The sequence below is a fragment of the Hyperolius riggenbachi genome, chromosome 4, assembly GCF_040937935.1.
Source record: "Hyperolius riggenbachi isolate aHypRig1 chromosome 4, aHypRig1.pri, whole genome shotgun sequence".
NCBI lineage: Eukaryota > Metazoa > Chordata > Amphibia > Anura > Hyperoliidae > Hyperolius > Hyperolius riggenbachi.
Window position 1 is genome coordinate 341,995,970 of NC_090649.1, and position 6,560 is coordinate 342,002,529.

The 6,560-nt window shown below is 43.6% G+C and overlaps 1 protein-coding gene across 3 annotated transcripts in view; it reads left to right on the plus strand.

The window, feature by feature from the left end:
• CEP170 (centrosomal protein 170) overlaps positions 1-6,560 on the plus strand; it is a 771,544-nt gene that overhangs the window by 762,229 nt on the left and 2,755 nt on the right. The gene's annotated exons all lie outside the window — the stretch shown is intronic.

Consider the following 6,560-nt stretch of genomic DNA (forward strand, 5'->3'; position numbering starts at 1 on the left):
ATTTATATAGTGTCTAGGGTTGAGCAAGTAAGAATCATAAAGTTAGATGCTGCGGCAAATCGGGCCTTTCTCGCTTACCAAGAAGTTTGGAAGAAAGGCTCAGAGATTCACCATGTGGTAATTTTTTCACCAAACGACTGAAGGCATAACGAGGGTGATAATGGTGCCAAATTTTGTTGGGGAGTGCAGAATGGGTATCTGCTGGTGCAAATCATTTGCTTCCAAGATGCCATGCAAGGCCCAGCAGCCACTCACAAGAGATTCCATCACAGGCAAATATATACAGCAGTGGAGGGAGGGGTGAGTCACTTCATTTTGAGTTCTTTATGTGTGAGGTCCAGGAAGATAATTGCATTGTGAGGAAGAGTGTATTAAGTCAGTTAAAAAATGTGACGTATGCGCAGTCACCCACCAATTCCTGTTCCCTTTGCCGCAGTTTACCATAAAGCCTCAGACCCTGAGGGAATCCTGAAGGCAGTCAACACTGCAGGCAAAGTAACCTTTTGGATTGGTTGGTGAGTCCACACACAGTCCAACTTCGTTTGTATATACAATCGATGCAATCTGGGATCTCATATAGAGGCCAGGTCGCTGCCACCAATCCGCAATGAAGCTTACAGGTGCACTAAGTCTAACTCTAGCTAAATCCTGTAGGAAAAATGGTTAATACACAACCTTTCTAGAGATAGAAAAATAACAATATTAAAGAGAATCTGTACTCTAAAATTCTTACAATAAAAAGCATACCATTCTATTCATTATTTCCTCCTGGGCCCCTCTGTGCTGTTTCTGCCACTCCCTGCTGCAATCCTGGCTTGTAATTGCAGTTTTAGGCAGTGTTTACAAACAAAAAACATGGCTGCTATCCAGCATGTAATAGGCTGAGAGAAGCTCAGTCTGTAACTCATATAGAGCCTGGAGAGGGTGTGTATAACTTCTGCCTATCACAAGCAAAGCAGCACATTCCTGCCTGAGTGCCTGAGCCCGACAAAGCTGACAAAGGAAAGAAGATTAGATTATATAACAGAGATAATACAGCCACTGTGCAACTAGGAAAGGCTGCAGTAAGACAGACCACATTAGAACAGGTATAGGAACTTATAGGATAGAAGAAATAAGGCTGAACATTTTGTTACAGAGTCTCTTTAATATCAACACTGTTATGGTAACGTGTCTCTCTCTAAGGAGAGGTGAATCCTTGTTGCAGAGATTTTTCAGAACAGCACTTAGATGAACGATTTTTAATCGTTTATTTAAAGAAATAATGCAGAACTAAATATAGCAAATGAAACAAATTGATACAGAAGTAATAAGGACTCAATATGAAAATAATAGCTGATTACAGTCTGAGCAGTTTGTCAAGTTAACGTATGTCCTTTTGCTGTAAAAAGTCCAACATAAGATATGAAGTCCACTTATAGAAAGTTCTGTGGAATGGAGTGAAGTCCTTGAATGAAATGCCAATCCTTTTGATGGCAGATGGATGGCTGGACAATAGACTCTCTCCTGTGTCCAGCAGTGTTGTTTTAACTCTTCCTCTGCCAGAGGGCGGAGTTGTAAAAAGAGATGGTGGGGTATGCCTTCTCCCGCCCTTTGTTATGACAAGCAGAAAGAACATGCAATAACTGGAATGGTCATAATTTGGCGCCAGCCAACCATAACCCGCAGCGAGTGACACGGGTATGCTTCTGGCATTCTCTGTGTCACACAGATATCGTATGTGTCACACAGATAACGTGTGTCTTGGGGTATTCCAAGGCCGAGCACACTGTTGCTTGCTTTCGGAAGGTGTTAGGGAAATGCTGAGTGGTCCCACCACACACAAATCATTTTTAATAATGGTCTGCTAATTTTGAAATGGCTGGCATCGACAGAAAACTGATTAATTTAGTAAAATGTCTGAATGACTTATTCTTTCATATCAAGGTGAAAGAATAATGTGGCCAGGAATGTGGCCACCTAATGACTTTTACGATGCGTCTCTGCATCCTGCTTCTTATCAGAAGTTCTTTTTGAAGTAGATTGGTGAGATATGTGGATGGCTCTGTTTTTTTTTTTTAGGATTTTATTGGGGCTCTCAGGAAGTATAAACAAACACTCACATCCCCCAGTGCAAGGGTGGTGAGCTGGAAGAGCACTGGTTTTCTAAAAGCAGGCTAAGGAATTTAAAGGGATACTCCAGATCATATTTTGGGCGCATTTTCATGCGCTTGCCGCAATCGCGTTCGTGAAGTCATGACACCTCCCCCCGAACTCGTTGTGGTGGGGTTAGGCATTCCCATAATGCCTTAAACTGAGCAACTTACTCCTTTGGTGTTGTAGGGTTCGCCACAGCGAGAAAGGCCATCTGCGTTTTGGTGGCGACTCCCAGCCTTATGCTGGATGGTGAAATTGTAGGAGTTTCCCGTTGCTTTCCACAGTGCGATTCAGCCAGTTAAGTGGGCTGTGTTCAGTGATGACCATAAAGGACCGTCCATAAAGGTACAATTGTAACTTCTGGAGGGCCCACACAATCGGCAGGCACTCTTTCTCGGTTGTAGCGTATGCCACTTCCCTGGGAAGTAACTTTCGGCTCAGGTAGACGACAGGGTGTTTTTGTTTCCTGTCGCATCCACCTGGCTGAGGACGGCTCCTAGACCAAAGTCTGAGGTATTGGTTTGCACAAAGGCATGAAGGGTGGGGTAATCAACATGATTTTGTGTAGTGTGAATACGGTAGACAGACCTCATTACTGCTACAGAGGGTAGGCAGGCTGCATACGAGCGAAATCACTGCCGGCAGGGGCGTAACTAGCAATCATTCGGCCCCCCCCTGCGATATTTTTGGATGGGGCCCTCCACCCCCCACATTATATATTCAATATGGACCCCCCGTATTAGTATATCGGGAAGTGATTAACATAAGGGCATAGAGGTCAGGGTTAAGTGTAAGGGGGGAGAGAGTGTGAGAGTGATTAGTAAGAGAGAGAGTGAGAGTGAGTGAGTGAGTAAGTGAGAGAGTGAGTGAGAGTAAGAAAGAAAGAGTGAATAAGTGAGAGAGTGTGAGTAAATGAGAGAGAGTGAGTGAGTAAGTGAGAGAGAGAGTAAGTGAGAGAGAGCAAGAGTGAGAGAATGACTAAGAGAGAGAGTGAGAGTGAGTGAGAATGAGTAAGAGAGAGAGAGAGTGAGAGTGAGTGAGAATGAGTAAGAGAGAGAGTGTGAGTCAGTGAGAGTGAAAGAGAGTGAGTGAGTGAGAGAGTGTGAGTGAGAGAGTGTGAGTGAGTGAGTGAGTGAGTGAGTAAGAGTGTTTTTCACTGCTACCACATCACAATGTCAGTAAAATGCAGGACATAGTAGGGATGAAGCATTTCTTTGCACATGATCTCATCCCTCTACTGAGCCTGCACAGACTGTGTTCTCCTTCCCTGTTTCCCCCGACACCAGAATGCAGGAGATGAGCATCTTCCCAGTAGAAGTCCATTATATCCATCACTGAACGCTGCTCTGACAACATGGCCCAGCAAGCGCACGGCCAGCATCAGATCAGAGGAGCAGAAGCGACTAGCTCCACAGCAGGCTATTGGCAGGATGTAAATTCCTGTGAGTGAAGGGAACTAGTGAGCGGCTCTCTGATGCTGACCGGAGACTGCTGGGATATGTGTCTCTGCCAGGGACAGTGTTCCATCTATGTTGCAGGCTACCCGTTTACTGCCCCTGCGTGCCGCCTGCACTCTCTGTACGCTGCCTGCTCTCCTCTGCAAAGGATCGCCTTATGCAGGCAGCCAGTGTGGGTGGGCGGGCTCCTGTGAGTCTCTGGGCCCACCTGCCGCTGCCGTTGAGGGGCCTGCAGGGGCTATAGTTACACCCCTGGCCGCCGGGAGATCAAAAGCAGGTAGTTATATTCAGAATCTTTTGTTGGGTGAATAGTGATTGGTAATGGAAGGCAGACATAAATGACTGGTGGTAGGGATTGGTAGATTCTAGTCGCAGGTGGGAGGTGATGCTTAGATTTTTAACAATATCTTTTTATTGATATTTATCTATCAAAAGGGAAAGGTGAACAGAAGAGCAATAGTACAGATGCTCTCTCTCCAATAATACAATAAAGGAGAGCATAAAATTACATATACAATGCAATAAAGGGAGGGGGGACACCAAGAGCCCAATAGTGTGATATTGTATAGATGATAATTAATAATGAGTAATATAACAATGTAATACTCACAAACCAGGGTTACCATTAGGCAACCACTGTGAAGGCAGGTGGGGAGATTAACCCGACCCCACTCAAGATTAAAAGTCGCTCTCTGTAGATGGGAAGAAGATGGGTACAACCCTCCACCAAGGGTGGACTTAGCAAAATGTAGAAGCTTTCCAGAGGCGCCAATAGAATAAAAGTTACTTAAACGAGCTTAAAACCGATGGGGCAGTGGTGGGCCTATCCCATCCATGCAGACAAAGCAAACAAAGGAAGGACTGTGGCATCAACAGTCAAACAACAATTTTATTTATACTCCACAGTAAAAATAGGCAACGCGTTTCACGGGCTCAATCCCGCTTCATCACGGGCTCAATCCCAATTTATCACGTTTTCTAGACCAACACCTACAGCCCCTGGTCCGAAATCTACCCTCCTATCTTAGAGATTCTCAACATCTCATACAGCTCCTGTCCGACATAAATTGGTCCCCTGATCTTCACTGGCTCACCTGTGACATATCCTCTCTCTATACCAACATCCTACACCAATTTGGACTTTCAGCTATTCAATACTTCCTTTCCACGATTCCATCCATGCCCGTTATTCAACAACAATTCCTATTGCATTGCACTGAATTCATTCTGGAAAATAACGTTTTTTCTTTCCATAACCAATTCTATCATCAGATTAGTGGTACTGCAATGGGCAGCTCATTTGCACCATCTTATGCTAACCTTACAATGGGCCTATTGGAAAATCAACTTCTACAACACAATCAATTATTCATCAATAATATTGTATTTTACAAGCGCTACATAGATGATTTAATCTTCATTTGGAAAGGCGACACATCCCTTATCCCCATTTTCATTCAACTTCTCAACAGGTGGGATAGGCCCACCACTGCCCCATCGGTTTTAAGCTCGTTTAAGTGACTTTTATTCTATTGGCGCCTCTGGAAAGCTTCTACATATACAATGCAGTTCACATTATTCATTGTTACAATCGGTTATACACAGGAGTTTCCTGTCGGCATTATAATATCATTACATCATAACAGCATCAACAGTTCCATTAGACAAGAGATATGATACAAATATCTTGACATATGTATTATAAGATAAAGCATGTTTGATCAGTATACATCTACCGTGGAATTAAGTTTAACTTTCTGGAGGAAGAGGACAAGGAAATTAGAAAAGAAAAGCAGAGTAGAAAAGAAGAAGAAAGTAAAGCGTGGCCTCATCCCACCTGCCCATCCCCCTCAACAATAAAAGTCCCCGGGACTAATCCTTCGAAAGCAGCTGTGGATGGGTATCCATGTCTTCTATCCCTCAGGTCATATTCTATTAAATTTCATTGGGTAGTTACAGTTTGTATAACTAAGTTTATAGAGTAGCAAAGCTTTATTGGCAGCAGTGATCCATGCACTAATCAGCCCAGCGTGAGTACGGCAGAAGAGAGGAAGCTGAGCTCAGATGTATTAGCGAGTTATAGCTTCCACTTCAGCGATTACACAGAGCGGGGAGAGATAGAGACAAGAGGCCCCTTTGCGTGGTAGTGGGAGGGGGTTTTTAAGTAAGCTGTCTGCTTTGCACTGCAGGAAAGGGGAGAAAAAGAGGTTACTCCCCCCATTCCTGGCTATAAGTGGGGAAATTCTGTGGGGATTTCTAGTATAAGGCTACCCCCACCACACACACACACACACACACACACTTTTATACTTTGAGTCAGTCCAAAATGTCTCGACTTATAGGCGAGTATACACGGTTCTCTAGCAGAAATAGGCATTTTGCGTACGCCTCTAAAACCTTCTCCCAATCCCTATAATCAAAATCTGTGGTATCGATTTACCATTTGTTTTTACAACCTTCACTTGTGAGGCCACATCTGGAGTATGGGGTAGTTTTAGCCAGCACACTATAGGAAGGACATTGACATATGAGAACAGGTACAGACAGCAACTAAATTAATCAGAGGGATGGAAAGTCTCACTTACCAAGAAAGATTGGACAAACTGGGTTTATTTAGCTTGGAAAAAAGACAGCTAAGGGGTGAGATGATTAAAGCTGGAAACACACCACAGAACGCTTTTCGTATCATTTTTATTTAACACTTCCATTGACTTGCATTAAAATCACGGTAAAATGGCAGCCAAATAACAATTTTCACAATTTCACTGCAATTTTAATGCAAGTCAATTTTAATGCAAGTCAATGGGACTGTTTTTAAAAAAAATAAAAATGATCTGAAAAGCGATTTGCAGTGTGTATCCGGGCTAACCATGTATAAATATATCAAAAGGCAATACAAAAGCTTGGCAGATGAGCTTTCTGTCCCTAGGCTTGTTCAAAACATAAGGCGGGGGGGCGTGGGGGGGT